The 16,312-nt window shown below is 45.5% G+C and overlaps 1 protein-coding gene across 2 annotated transcripts in view; it reads right to left on the bottom strand.

The window, feature by feature from the left end:
- The window catches only part of TIAM1 (TIAM Rac1 associated GEF 1), a 407,413-nt gene that overhangs the window by 311,619 nt on the left and 79,482 nt on the right, over positions 1–16,312 (bottom strand). For both annotated transcript variants that reach the window (XM_027101391.1, XM_027101428.1), the window contains exon 2: positions 4,154–4,206. The gene's annotated coding sequence lies outside the window, so the exon portion shown is untranslated. The remainder of the gene's footprint in view (positions 1–4,153; positions 4,207–16,312) is intronic.

The raw sequence follows: 16,312 nt of genomic DNA, 5'->3' as shown, positions 1-16,312 counted from the left end.
CCAGTCTGCCACCCCCAGTACAACTCTTTCAAAAGATAAGCTCTGGTGTGACTGTCTTGACCTCAACCCCTTTACAGAGCTAACTTCCCCCAGCAGGCTGGGGCTCAGGAATCAGCACCAGCTGTGGTGAACGGCACTCCCCCCATCACCAGCACCACCAGCACCCGCATCACCATTGCCACCACCAGCACCACCAGCACCCGCATCACCATCACCCCCATCACCATCACCACCAGCACCACCAGCACCCCCATCACCACCAGCACCACCATCACCACCACCAGCACCACCAGCACCACCAGCACCATCACCAGCACCACCAGCACCACCAGCACCACCACCACCAGCACCACCAGCACCCCCATCACCACCAGCACCCCCACCACCACCACCAGCACCACCACCACCACCAGCACCCCCACCACCCGCATCACCAGCACCCCCATCACCAGCACCAACAGCACCACCATCACCACCAGCACCACCACTGCTCTGAGAAGGAGCCTGGATATGGTGGGTCCTGGGCAAGGAACGCTTGATCCAAAGGAGTAGCAATTAAAAGCTCAGGTCTGCCTGGAATGTTCTCTCCTTATTTGATTCCTTGTGTGTTCTTGTCTCCCAATGCTCGGGGAGACAAATGCCCGGGCCATAGGCAAACTGAGGCTCAGACTCCAAGCCTGGGAGTCCAATCCCTTTCCCTCTTTTTCCTGATGGTGCTTCTTCTTGGATTCATCAACTCTGGCCATCTCAGCAATAAGATCCTCAGGGCCAGATGAGGGGATGGGTCTAGAAAATAAGCCCAGGAGGCTTCTCAGCCTGTTTGAAGCATAAGCCCCAGGCTTACCTGACACCTGGGCAAAAAGGTCCTCTGCTTGGTCTACATCAACTGCCCAGGAAACTACCCTGTGGCCTGAGCTAACGCCACAGCCTATATTAAGCAGTTTCTCTTCTCCTCCCTTCCCTAATCAACAGGGCAGTAGGAGGTGTCTGGTAAAGCATTAGAGGACCCTCTGTCCTAGCCCTTCCTCTAGGAAGTACCTCTCTCTATCACAAAAAAACAAACAAACACAACAAGGCAGGTAGCAAGATGCTACAATCTGTGTACAGATTCAGAAGTGCTACTGAAGGAACTAATTCAGACATCACCACGTCCTAAGAGGTCCCCTGCCCACCCAAGCTTAAGCTTCATACTTCAAAGAAAGATTGTGAATTACACCTTATGATACCAATTATTTCCGAATGCATTATGAAACAGGAGCTTTTCTAAGCAATTTTACTGTTTTAATTCTTTCCTTCTATCATTTTTAATAATTGCACTCTAGTTTTTAGTACATTAAGATGCAATTAAGAAAAAAAAGTCATGTATATTTTAACTGTATTTCAATTTTTCTTTTACATGAAGAATTCCAAAGCCATCCATAATAATGTAGCATACAATATAGACAAAAGACAAAAGGAATAGTTTCGATAAAATTAGCTGAGTTCCATTTAGGAGAAAAAAATGCAAGTCTACTTATTTTGAAAACCCTTAGCATGAGACATTCATTGAAAGGATGGAGAATTCTTCATCATACAAAGGCGAAAACAAACCACACAGGAGCACACTGGTGGAAGAGAAAGCTTTATACTATCTAAGGAAGAGGGTATAGCAAGTCAGGACTCAAATGCTGAATCTGGAGATTATTAACAGTCAGTTATCTGCCCAGTAAAATGTCACCATTATTAAATGTGAACCCACCCGTGTTGAATTGTATTTCCAGGCAAGTAGAAGGATGATGTCATCTAATGGGTAGAAAAATGAACAAAGAAAAACAAAATTATCTTAATGGTTTAAGGCACAATTTGTGAGCCACAGAATTTCACATTCACAGGTACTAAGGTTGAGTGGCATTTCAGTGATGAGAAAATATTTTTGTTTGCTCCATATGCTAAAGCCTTATTCATCCTCTGCTTACCTTCCAGCCCAGAGGTCAGCAAACTTTCTTTTTGTAAAGGGCCAAATAGTAAATATTTCAGGCTTTGTTCAGGCCATTACTCAACTCTGCTACCGTAGCATTAAAGCAACCACCGACAATACGTAAAAAAACAGGCGTGGCTGTGTTCCAATAAAAATTTATTTATAAAAACAGAACCGTGGGCTGTAATTCGCCTACCCCGGTTCTAGTCCACAGCGTCCTAGTTAGGAGGGGTGAGGCAGAGCACACTTAGGACACTCTTGTAAGAAATGGCAGGAATAAGCAAAGCAAGCTGGTAGATCTGAAACTACCCACCAAGACATGGAGCATAGCCCTTCATACCCAAGCGTATTCTTCTAAGACGAAAATCAAGTCTAGATACGTGAGGTAGGAATTAGCTCGCAGCAACCTTTGTTCTCAAGCTACAAGTGTTTCTCCCTCACAGAAACAGCTTCTACTTTACCATGTGGCTGGTCTTCTGAAGTGGGTGACACTCAGAATATGTCACCTGACGGAAGTTACACTATCATGTATGAAATATTCTTGTCCCCAAATTTGAACCTAAATCTGATCAAGACTTTAGTTTATAGGACATTTTGGGGACAAAGAAACACATTAGGACTTCCCTGGTGGTGCAGTGGTTAAGAATCCCCCTGCCAATGCAGAGGACACAGATTCGATCCCTGGTCCAGGAAGATCCCACATGCCGCAGAGCAGCTAAGCCTGTGCGCCACAACTACTGAGCCTGCGCACCACAACTACTAAGGTCACGCCCTGCAACTACTGAAGCCCGCATGCTCTAGGGCCCGCGTGCCACAACTACTGAGCCCGCGCACCTAGAGCCCGTGCTCCACAACAAGAGGAGCCACTGCAATGAGAAGCCCGCGCACAGCAACGAAGACCCAACGCAGCCAAAAATAAAAAAAATTTTTTTAAACCTTTATTATATAAAAAAAACCCACATTAAATGACAACACCAGAATGTTGGCAACAAAATCTACATTGTGGGGAAACACACAGATCCCGATCCAAGAGATTCAAAATATCCAAAAGATCCAGCTTCTTGACCAAATATATCACAAGACAGAACAAGAGGACTTCCCTGGTGGTCCAGCAGTTAAGACTCCGTGCTCCCAATGCAGGGGGCATGGGTTCAATCCCTGGTCAGGGAAGATCCCGCATGCTCTGTGGCACAGCCAAAACTAAATTTAAGATTTCTTTAAATAAATAAGTTTAAAAGTTTGCCATTTAAAAAAATTTTTAGAATGTTTTTTAATTAAAAAAAAAAAGACAGAACAAGAGAGGGACAGGAAACCTGCATATTAAAAGAGACTTAGGGGCTTCCCCGGTGGCGCAGTGGTTAAGAATCTGCCTGCCAATGCAGGAGACATGGGTTCGAGCCCTGGTCCGGGAAGATCCCACATGCCGCGGAGCAACTAAGCCCGTGAGCCACAACTACTGAGCCTGAGCGCTAGAGCCCGTGAGCCACAACTACTGAGCCCACATGCCACAACTACTGAAGCCTGTGCGCCTAGAGCCCGTGCTCTGCAACAAGAGAAGCCACCGCAATGAGAAGCCCGTGCACCACAACAAAGAGTAGCCCCTGCTCGCTGCAACTAGAGAAAGCCCACGTGCATCAAAGAAGACCCAATGCATCCAAAAATAGAAATAAAATAAAATAAAGTTATTAAATAAATAAATAAAGAGACTTAAGAGACATATTAACCAAATGCAATGTGTGGACTTTGTTTAAATCCTTTGATTACTCTAAGGGATTTTTAACTAACTGTGAAAAAAGATTTCTTAGACAATCAAAGAAATCTGAACATGAATATTCAGTGATATTAAGAAATGAATTATTGTTCATTTCTTACGTGTGATAATAGTATTCTGTTGATGTTTTAACAAAATGAATCCCTATCTTTTCAGAGCCATATTGAAATATTTATAAGTAAATCTGATTTTCTTTTTAAATCCTCATCCTAAAATTCTTTCTTCAAGAAAATAACTTTGGTTGTTTTGATCCTGTAGAAGTCACTGCTTTTCAAATATACCCATGAATGAGGTGAAAGAATAGGGGGTGAAACTCAACAAACACCAAGGACAGATTTAGGGCTAAATGATAAACAAGTAAATTAAAAAGTTAATGTATTTATATACCCTTGATGGACCTAAAAGGTCCTTCAGAGCATACATACCATGTGAAGGTCAGGCTTCTGATAATGTTAACATCTGGAAAATAGCCATCAATCTGAAAATTAAAAAAAAAAAAGACTTCTAAGTGGCAAACAGCTTTCACAAATCCCATGCACTTTACTTCATGAAAGGAAAAGAAGCACATCATTTATAAACTTGCATCAAACAAGGCATCAGCAAGAGCTAAAAGAGGAAAGAAACAAAGGACTTAGAATTAGAAGCAGAGGAACAGGGCAACCCAAGAGTTCAGGAAATAAAGACACGGTCCACAGAGAGAAGACCTCCGAGGCATCACCCTTATGCATCTTCCCAGAGTGGGAAACATAGGTTCAACCAGGCTCAGAGTCCTGTTGAAAGCAAGAAAGGCAATAAAGACACAGCTTAGGGGCTTCCCTGGTGGTGCAGTAGTTAAGAATCCGCCTGCCAATGCAGGGGACACGGGTTCGAGCCCTGGTCCGGGAAGATTCCACATGCCGTGGAACAACTAAGCCCATGTGCCACACAATTACTGAGCCCACATGCCACAACTACTGAAGCCCGTGTGCCACAACCACTGAAGCCCGCGTGCCTAGATCCTGTGCTCCACAAGGAGAAGCCACTGCAATGAGAAGCCCACTCACCACAACTAGAGAAAGCCTGCGTGCAGCAACGAAGACCCAACACAGCCAAAAATAAATATAAAATAAGTGAATAAATTTAAGAAAAAGAAAAGACACAGCTTAAAATTATCTTCATTAAGATGGCTACAATTTAAGAAGCTAAATTATTCACTTAAATAAAGGAAGAACAGGTTTTGAGGAAAGGCAGAATTGAGATCAGTGAGTATAAGTGGAGGCAGATTTTGAGCTTGAAACAGAGACAGAGCTTCTCTACAATGAGAACCAGCCCCCAAGCGAGTGAATGGGGTCCTCATTTGCTGCCCTGAGGTACTAGACACCTCACAGTGAGCTCCACATCACTCTCGACATTGGGCGGGGTTGGATCAGTGGTCCTTGAGGATCCTGAACAATTCCAAGGTTTTCTGGAGGGTAAAGTTAAAGAAAAAATTATTCTGATGCTTATTAAAACGGTAAGAAAGACTTTTTTTAGGGCTATTGCAAAATAGGAGAGAGATGGGGCTCAACTCTGAATACAGCAAAGACACCTGAGGATTTACAGCAATCAAGCGAAGTGAGGCAGTCAGTGGACAGAAAATTACTCAGAGGAGACAGCAGGGTAGGGGGCTTCTTATTAACAAACAAGCAATGGGATTTTTGCTGAAGGTAGCCTAGGGTGATCAGATATCGAGGGTGATCACATATCAAGAGCGGGTGATTCTCTCTGAACTGACTTAGCAGGATTCTTGCTAAAATTGGGCTAGGCAGGCCAAAGACAGGACAGGAGCCAAGGTCCAGATCTAGACAAAAACAGGACTCAGAGGAACCCGACTCAAGTCTGCTTAAGGAGAGAGTCTTTGTTTGTAGCGTTAACTCCACCTTACAAATAGAAATGCCTAGAGTGGGTGCCCAAAGTCACAGAGCAAGTATGAGCTGGTGCCAGTAACAGATCCCCGACTCCCAGATCCAACCTCGGTGACGTCAGTCACCCCCGCTGCCTCGTAAAACCTTGCACTGCATAACACTTTTTAATTTCTCAAGTGCTTCCTGACATAATTTCTCTGTCTCCAAACTCCAGAAATGCTCATTTCTAAACATCAAGCTGTCATAAGATAGGGGGAAACTACCCTTGAACACAATGCCACATGAGAGATTTACATACAATCCCCTGTAATACTGAAGCAGACTGGTTCATCATCATCAGGTATAATGAAGCCTTTTAAAGTGACCTTATAATAACAGGCATACAAATAAAATAGAAAAAAAAAGTAAAAGACTGGATTTAAAAGCATCCGAAAAGAACAGGAAGTTTCCAATCACTAACAGGATTACAAAACCTCCATAGCACAAGCTAAGCAATTTCCCATGATGCCCGTACCCAGGGAGAGCATTTACAGATGACAGAGCTGCTTCCTGCGCTCTTAAAAGTACCATCCACAGGATAAAAGTTATTTAAGAATCTAAAGGGCGATGCACTAAATATTCTCTGGTTGCCCTTTAGATTACTTCTCACCACGGGGACATGTGCCCTGGGAGGCTGACCTCTATGACCTGCATCAACCAGGCTCCCTTGCCCTCTGGCCCCTTAGGTACCAGTAGAAGCCAGGAGAGTAGGAGGAGGGGAAGGAAGGAAGGAGCATGCATGCCCCTGCTTCCTCCCTGCAGGGTCACCTGGGGGTCTCTCCATCACAGGTCAGTTTCTCTCAGGTGATCCTCTCCCTCTATCCTTACTTCTAGGGGTTGGAGGGTGCCATAGACTATATCCCCTCAAAATTCATACATTGAAACCTAATCCCCAATGTGATTGTAATAGGAGGAGAGGCCTTTGGGAGTTGATTAGGTCATGAGGGTGGAGAACTCTTAAGTGGGATTAGCGCCCTTATGAAAGAGACCCCAGAGAGCTCCCTCCCCCCTTCTGTCATGTGACAGTCATCTATAAACCGAGAAGCAGACACCGAATCCTCCAGTGCCTTGATCTTGGACTTCCCAGCCTCCAGAACTATGAGAAATTTATAGCATTTATTCTGTTATAACAGTCTGAATGGACAAAGTCAGAAGGGTTTCCTCCTATCGCCCCAGTGTACCTCACTCCCCCTTTCTGTTTCTCAACCCCATGACACACCTTTATTGAACTTTCTTCTGTCACCTCTTTGACTGTGCCTTATACTTTCCTGCCCAGCTTCTGACTGACAGCAATGGAAAAAGAAGAGGGGCAGAGAATCAAAACTTTAATTTTCCATATTTACCCTCAATTGGTGGTGGTGAGTAGGGGACCCAATTTTTTTTTTTTTTTTGGCGGTACGTGGGCCTCTCACTGTTGTGGCCTCTCCCGTTGCAGAGCACAGGCTCCGGTCGCGCAGGCTCAGCGGCCATGGCTCCGGACGCGCAGGCTCAGCGGCCATGGCTCACGGGCCCAGCCGCCCCGCGGCATGCGGGATCTTCCCGGACCGGGGCACGAACCCGTGTCCCCTGCATCGGCAGGCGGACTCTCAACCACTGTGCCACCAGAGAAGCCCTAGGGACCCAATTTAAGCTAGATTTCCTGGTATGTGTATGGGGAACGAGATGTGTTCAAGGAGGCCCTGAGGGTAAGGGTTCCCATGAAAATCCAGGATTGATATGCGGAACTTTGTATACATGTGCATTTTTCTGAAAAGAGAAATCCAGAAAGAAAAAGGTCAAAAATTTAATTGTATTCTCAAAAGTTAACCCATAAATGGAGAGCCAGCACTGTAAGAGAAACACAGCACAGGGGACTTCCCTGGAGGCTCCGTGGATAAGAATCTACCTGCCAATGTAGGGGACACGGGTTCGAGCCTTGGTCCGGGAAGATCCCACATGCCACGGAGCAACTAAGCCCGTGCACCACAGCTACTGAGCCTGCGTTCTAGAGCACGTGAGCCACAACTACTGAGCCCACGTGCCACAACTACTGAAGCCTGCGTGCCTAAAGCCCATGCTCCGCAACAAGAGAAGCCACCGCAGTGAGAAGCCCACGCACCGCAATGAAGAGTAGCTCCCGCTCGCCACAACTAGAGAACGCCCGCGCGCAGCAACGGAGACCCAACGCGGCCAAAAATAAATGAATAAATTTTTTTAAAAAAAGAGAAACATAGCACAGAAACAGTCACCGTGTGCCCAGGAGAAGAAAAACGACCAGGCTGACAGTGGGGACCACGTGCCAGCTGCAGGAGCAGGAACACAGCCTCCTGCCCTCTCTGAGGGGCCGGGCTGCAGGAGGAACCATGGCCTCCCCTCGGCCCACCACCACCCGCCCCAGGGAGGCAGCTGCGATGGTATGTTCCCGCAAGGCACTCACAGCTCATCACTCACGGCTCGCTCCCAACACTCAAGTGACATTTCGAAAGCTCATCAGCTCAGCAGGTGCTCGGATGCACAAGCAATAGCAAAAACAGTTCCGGGCTAAGGAGAATCTCATCCTGTTGTTCTGAAGAGCCTGGAGCATGGAGGCAAGGGAGAGTGTGGAAGGCAGCAAAGCAGGAGGAGGGAAAGCAGCAGACTAGCAGAGCTGACCCAACAGGAAATGCCCCAGAGCTGCTGGCAGGGGCCCCATCTGGAGGCAGGGGCGATCCCCACTGTGGAGTCAGCCCTTACCTTACAGACATGTGTGTACGTGGCCTGAGCCCAGCTCCACCCCTCACCTGCTGTGTGACCGAGAATATGGGGCTCACCCTCTCTGGGCTACATACAGCTTCTCCCTTTACCATTCAGTACGAACTTCATAGGACTGTTGTGTGGGTCAATGAGAAAGTGCCTCTAAGACCTAGTAAATGCCTTTCCAGATGTTTTAGGATTCATGTCAGAGCTCTTCTCTAATTCCTTCACTGTGAGGTGATCCCAGGTACAAACAGAAGCCTACAAAAGACTGATAAAAATCAACCTTCCCTGGTGGCGCAGTGGTTAAGAATCCTCCTGCCAATGCAGGGGACACGGGTTCAAGCCCTGGTCCGGGAAGATCCCACATGCCGCGGAGCAACTAAGCCCCTGCGCCACAACTCCTGAGCCTGAGCTCTAGAGCCCACGAGCCACAACTACTGAGCCCACGTGCTGCAACTACTGAAGCCCACATGCGTACAGCCTGTGCTCTGCAACAAGAGAAGCCACCGCAATGAGAAGCCCATGCACCGCAAAGAAGATCCAATGCAGCCAAAAATAAATAAATAAAACAAATAAATTAAAAAAAAAAAATCCACCTCCAGTTCCACACCAGGATGGATGCCAAAAGGGAGTGACGAGCCCCCGGGGCAAGGGCATCTGAGAGGAACCGGAACATCCATCCCATACGGAGCCTGTATATGTCCGTACCCTGTGCCACTGTCCCTTTCCCAGCTATACCAGGGGCCTTACCTCAGAGGCAGAGCCCAGAGCCAGATGGCCTTAGCTGACACCTGGCCCTGCCACGTACTGCCTGGGTGGCCTTGGGCAAGTTAGATACCCCACTGACTCAGTTTCCTCAGCCATAAATCAGGTACAATCATAATCATAGTACCTATCCTTCTGTGAGGATTTTAAAAATTCATGTCAACTTCTTAGACTAGTGTCTGGCATACAGTAGTAACTCAATAAATGCCGGCTGTGGTATTGCCCTGCACGTCTCAGCTAGTCGCCAGGGCCCATCTCATAAGGAGGCAGCTGTGCTCTGAAGAGCAGCCACACGCTGGCACCACCAGCCCACAAGCCACATACCACCTACATCCTTGATTCTGAGATGTGTTTTGTATTTTCGCTTTCCTAAAATTACAATATACGTGCACATGTCACAGAGCAGATTTTCTCATCTGTAAAATGGGGATAATAACAGCATCCAGCTCATGATTCATATATGCAAAATGCTTTGAACAGGGCGTGGCATCAGAAATTGTCCTCTGTGGGTATTACCCTCAACATTGTATTAAATGATCTGACCTGCTGTAGGCCTTCCCACCCCAAGGGAATGTGAAAATTCTCCCTTGTTCCTCACTTGATCTGAGGATCACTTGATCCCTGGTACCTGAAGGTGCTGAGAGTGGGGCCCTAGTAAATTCCCAAAGAATGTGCGGAATTTCAGGTAGTTGCTAGATTTTTACCATCCCAAGAGCTTCCTAGAACTGGTTACTTACAGGGCGTTGTTTAGAAGTTGCTGAGTTTGGTTCTGGGTTTATTGAGGTTCCTTTTTTTTGCACCTTGAGTAATATGCAGGTCATACTGTGGGTTTCCTGGTGACCCCTGGAAAACAACTGGCCTCCCATTAACCTGAAAGGGCCCCGTGGAAGACGGAGCTTTCGCAGAGGCACGAGAACCAATGGGAAATGGAGAGATGGCAGCAGGAAGGGCATCCCAGTACAGCTGAAGATCAATGAATGAGCCCAAAATTGAGGCAAGTAAATCAGTGGCCTCCACTGTCCATAAAACTGTACTATTTTCCCTTCCTCTTGCTTCATCATCTTCCCCGCTGCTTTGGAGGCAAGAGGAAGGACAAACAAACAAGGGTACATGCCATGGAAGGTAAACCCCTAAGATCACAGATGCTGGGGCAGGTTACCTGGATTCAAATGGTCCCCAACCATTAGCCATGTGACCTTGGACCAGTCCACCAACTACTCCGTGCCTCAGTTTCCTGATCTGTAAGATGAGGATGGAAGTAGCTAAGAGGAGAATGAAGTTTACACGAATTAAGGGTACACATGAAGCTCTTGGAAACATGCCAGGCACACAGCAAGAGCCCGCAGAGCGTCAGCCACCATCACGCTATGGTACCTGTCCCCCAGGAGCCCTGCGAGGGGAAGCATGTTTCAGTGAAACTGGGGTATTGGAGAGGGGGGCTCTTTGCTACTTCCCAGCACCAGTGAAATGGGAAGATGACCGGAGACAAATGGAACAGGATGCCAACGGCAGCCACTCCACGTACAGACTGTTATTGATGTTCTCTGAACCTCAGCTTCCTCACCAGATACATGGGGTTTAGCTCCCTCACCTCTCAGGGCTGTCATGAGAAATGAGAACACACTGTGTAGGCATCAAATAAATGGTACTTCTTGTCATCTCTCCCCCCTCCCTGGAGTGCAAGGAAGGCAGAAAAAGCCAAAATGCTACGGTCGGCATGGCTAGTGAGGTTTTCCTACCAGAAAAGCAAGACAGCAGCCCACTTTTCCCAGGCCCGCTCAGGATGCCCATCTTCCAGCACTAAGATGCCAGCCATTTTCCACCAAAGGCCCAGAGATCAGGATTCAGGGTCAGTAAAACCCTGCAGAAAAGGGGAAAAAGCCTAGGTTTTGGAAGTCCTCCTCAGCGAAAACCTCTCACCAAAGGTTACAGGGGCTAATTGACAGCTGCATCAGGACATGGAGCCTGAATCATTAGCAAGAAGGGCTAGGGAAGGTCGCTTTTCTATAAACATCTGAAGGATAGAGTGTAGATAAATGTCAGAAACAATGCCAAAAACGATTGCATACTACTTGCTTACGCAGCTTTTTCCTTCTTCAGACAAATGATAAAACGCTTCTGAATATAAATCATCTTCAATTAAGACATTGCTGTTGGAAAGCACTTTTGGCAGGACGAACAAAATATTTGCCACTGTTCTCCGACTTGGAGCTTTCAAGGTTGGCACGGCGATTTATTTTTGTTGATTAAACAAAATACAAATGGAAAGGGCCTAAAAATTGATTTGCCAATTAAACTCAATGATTCTTAACAATGAAATGTGCTCTATTAGCTTTGCCAGCATTATAAAAATGCCTCCTAGCTTTCCTGCTGCTTTCAGGATGTACACCATTGATACTGGTGCTGACAGAAAGATTAAGTAAGGACGGGATGATGCGAAATGTGTCTTCTGTTTTGCTGGAACGGAAGGAGGAGAAATGATTCAGGGCTTGGGCCATTCCAGAGAGAATGTCTGCCCAGCATTCGTGATTCTTGAAAAAATGATTTGGGTTGAGTAAGGGGACCGTTGTCCCTCATTTTGTGTGTACTTGTTCTTTGGCAAATTACAGATTCACTAAGAGAGGCCAATTTGCTGAGATGAAAACAATCACAATTAAGCAAATTCTTCATTTTCTCTTTTCACTTTTCAAAGGGATGAGTGTCCAGATAGGCAGCCAACCAAATGATGGATGTCAGATGCTTCTGCAAAATGGACCAATGTACAGAGGGGCACCAGAAGCCTACTTTGGTCCAGCGCAATATTTTTCTGAATTGCAACCATGAGATCCAGACCACAACTGCCGTAAATTCACATACAACAGCCATAAACCCAAGCCAACAGAATGCTGATGCTTCCTGGTGGTCAGAGCATGGATAGAGCAGGCTGCTATGCATTTTTAAACTTGATTGTACATAATTGTTCATCACTGACCCATTCTCCAACCCTCCTGGGCTGGAACATGTTGCTAGGCAACCAATGTTGCTCTATATACTTTCTGAAAGCTAGTGAGGCAACAACAAAGTGTCAACTAAGTGAATACTAACCATTAGAGACAGGTTCAAATAAAAAAAGGATGCCCAGTTTCCTTAAAGCACGTCCATCGCATGTTCTTTCCTTATGCAGACACATATTTCCCATGTCTTACAACTCAGCAAATAAGCTCTCTTAGGTTGAATTGGATGAAACTGCCCTTTTGGTAGCTCAATTTGGCGATTCATACAGTTCAACCTAATAACTTGAAAGGAATTCACACAGACTGTAAAACAGAGGAAACATAATCTTCTGCTAGTATAATCACGGTTGTGCTTTGTATCAGTAACATATCATTTACCTAGTCCACACATTTCCGGAAATTGTTTTTATAAAAGACAGTTGGGAGAGGCAGCCTGCATCATTTTGCAAATGCCTGAATAAGCAGTCACGTTTCTTCTTCCATTTTAGGCTATTACACACTGATCTATTTCTTGTACAATAATCCACACATTCCCTGCCTTTTCAAATGCTTGGACCCACAGGGAATGGGACTCAATTCATTTTTCCTAATTTGAGATCAGGAACACCAGAGGATGCCCTAAAGATGAAGACAGAGGACATGAACTGCCAAGTACAGGAAAGAAGTTCATTTAAGGGGAACGAGGTGGGAAGGCAGGATGGCTGGTATCAGAGGACACGATGCTGGTCTGGGAAAGCCAGTGAAATCGAGTGACTCTCCACGTCCAAGGCAGCTGAGAGCACCACAGTCAAGGAGAACTGGGAAAACATAATGGCCCCAAGTCAGCTCGCAGAATACCTCCAGGAAGTTTTAGAATCTCTGTCGGAAGTCCTGAAAAATGACCAGCTTGGGCCATGCATACAAGTAGATGATCAACCTCATTAAGAAACAATTGGTAGGGACTCCCCTGGCGGTCCAGTGGGTTAAGACTCTGCTCCAATGCAGGGGACATGGGCTCAGCCCCTGGTCGGGGAAATAAGATCCCACGTGCCATGTGGTGCAGCAAAGAACAAAAAAAATTGGTAAAAATAATAATAAGGTGAAGGGAGAATTCACAGTGAAGTTTAAGTTTAAATTTCTGCCCATACTGAGCAAGTTTGACTATGTCTGCCGTTATGATTTTCTAGCAACCAATATTAATTGTATATAAAATTACTAAGTTACAATTTATAAACTAGACACATGTAAACTTTACATTGGGTAAATGGCAAACTATCTTAAGAAGACAATAGAAAGGTTATTGCCCATACCCGGGTGAGTCCTATTAAAATATAGCCAGGCTTTCTGTTTAGTCTAGATTTGCTTTATTACGTGCTTATAATCAAAAAGAGAAAAATAAACAATACAGAAACATATAAAGTTAAAAGGTGGAAAGTTTTCTCTTCAAGTCATTACTACCCTCATTTTCACTCCCCAGAGGTAAGCGCCAATTTGTCTACTTACTTTTAACGAAAGTGGCATCCTAGGCATATCCCAGCATCTTGCTTTTTTCACTCAACATTACAACACAGAAGCTAGTGTTAAATAGAGTCCTCTGGAATATTCAATTCACCAGACCATTTGTCCACAGTTTCAAAATAAAGCTTCTCATATAGTAAGAGTCACCCTTCCTCTCTGAGTTGACAACAATTTAAAGACCAACAAGGAACAGAGCCAACATTTTATAATAACTATAAATGGAATATAACCTTTAAAAATTGGGAATCATTACGTTATATACCTGAAACTTACATAATACTGTACATCAACTACACCTCAGTAAAAAAGAAAGAAATAACAATAAAGACCGTCAAAAGCAGTATCAATTATTCAATTATTCATCTCCCAAAAGCTCCAAGACATACTTCTAGAAGCCCAGGAATAAGGAAAGAAATTTTTTTCAAATCAGTAGATATTTCCCAGGAAATTCAGCCCAACACAAACTGGGCTCCCAAGAAGCAGCTGGTTCACACCACAAATGTGTACCTTGAGTTGGAATCTCAAAGGAGAGACATCTATATCACAAAAAAAGAGAAAGAGAGAGAAATGAAATCCAGAAACATCGAAGACTGATATCAAGAGTCAACTGCTAGGGGCTTCCCCGGTGGCGCAGTGGTTGAGAGTCCGCCTGCCGACGCAGGGGACACGGGTTCGTGCCCCGGTCCGGGAAGATCCCACATGCCGCAGAGCGGCTGGGCCCGTGAGCCATGGCCGCTAAGCCTGCGCGTCCGGAGCCTGTGCTCCGCAACGGGAGAGGCCACAGCAGTGAGAGGCCCTCATACCGCAAAAAATAAAGAAGAGTCAACTGCTAAATTAAATTCTGAAGCCCAGTGCTACAAAGTGGGAGAAGAATGTTATTTCAACAGGGACATTTTGAACCCCCTGCGAAGGAAATTTGGAGCCTGCTGGGAGCCAGCGACTATTAAGGAACAACAAAAACACTTTCATGGGGCTTCCCTGGTGGCGCAGTGGTTGAGAGTCTTCCTGCCGATGCAGGGGACGCGGGTTCGTGCCCCAGTCTGGGAAGATCCCACGTGCCGCGGAGTGGCTGGGCCCGTGAGCCATGGCCGCTGAGCCTGAACATCCGGAGCCTGTGTTCGGCAACGGGAGAGGCCACAGCAGGGAAAGGCCCGCGTACCGAAAAAAAAAAAAAAAAAAAAAAAAACACTTTCAAGAGCGTTAGGACTGTCACAGAAAAGCAGAGACTGACAGAACTGTGGTGTGTGCTACGTGAATTCCACATTGCCCCAACTCGGCAATTACCAAGTCATATTTCAGGTTGTATTTTCTTTACTTAAGGGAGACAGCTGCAGACTTAAATTCTGAAGCCGACAGTCTTAACCTCAGCTCTACAAACAGACTTGAAGAATGTCAGTTCCTCTCTCTAGATGTCAGTTTTCTTATCTATAAAATGAGAAGACTTAACGAAGGGAACTCTAAAATCTTTAATATGACTTATTCCTATGATTCTGTTTGGTTAAACTATGTTTGTGGACAGATGGATGAATGGATGGATGGATGGATAGATGGAAGAAAGACGGAGGGACAGATGGATGGATGGATAGGTGGGTGGATGGATGGATGGATGTTAGATGGATAGATGGATGGATGGATAGGTGGATGGATAGATGGATGGATGGATAGGTGGATGGATAATGGATAGATGGATGGATGGATAGTTGGATGGATAACAGATGGATGGATGGATGGATGGATGGATAGGTGGATGGATAACAGATGGATAGATGGATGGATGGATAGGTGGATGGATAATGGATAGATGGATGGATGGATAGGTGGATGGATGGATAATAGATGGATGATGAATGGATGGATAGATAAGGGAAGATGGATGGATGAATAGATTAATAGATGGATGGATGGACAGGTGGATGGATAACAGATGGATAGATGGATGGATGGATAGGTGGATGGATAATGGATAGATGGATGGATGGATAGGTGGATGGATAATGGATAGATGGATGGATGGATAGGTGGGTGGATGGATAATAGATGGATGATGAATGGATGGATAGATAAGGGCAGATGGATGGATGAATAGATGAATAGATGGATGGATGGACAGGTGGATGGATGATCGATGGATGATGAATGGATAGATGGATGGATAATGGAAGACGGATGGATGAATGAATGGACGGATGGGTGGATGATAGATGGATGAATGAATGGACAGATGATAGATGGATGGATGAATGATAGATGAATGATGGATGATGAATGGACAGATGATGGATGGATGGGAAGCAGTGGTCTCCTGAGTGGGATTGTACAGGCTTATGACCAATTGTTAAAAAGTTTTAAAATATTGTGGGCCAATCGACATCATGTTGGTAGCTTGGAATCAGCCGTGATGGGAATATTTACATCATGGAAATCGACAAACACTACAAATCAGGCCCTCTTATTCACCCCTGAAGTCACTTTACCAAAAAAACATCACTGATGGAATAGAAGGAAGAAGGAAAAGAAGGGGAGAATGGAGACGAAGCGGCAGTATCTATGTGTAAACAGTCCTCCAAGTGGGCTATCCCCCCATTATCTCCATGCGGACACACTTACTTTATTCTCTGCCTGAAACACCATTACTCAGCTTTGCCTGAATAACTGGAACTTGCCCAAAACTCAGCTCAAGTATCACCTCTTT

This window comes from Aethalodelphis obliquidens, unplaced genomic scaffold, assembly GCF_003676395.1.
Source record: "Aethalodelphis obliquidens isolate GAN/ISIS:26980383/991018 unplaced genomic scaffold, ASM367639v1 scaffold1, whole genome shotgun sequence".
Taxonomy (NCBI): Eukaryota; Metazoa; Chordata; class Mammalia; order Artiodactyla; family Delphinidae; genus Aethalodelphis; species Aethalodelphis obliquidens.
Note: the sequence above shows the minus strand (reverse complement) of the source record. Positions and strands in the feature narration are given on the sequence as shown.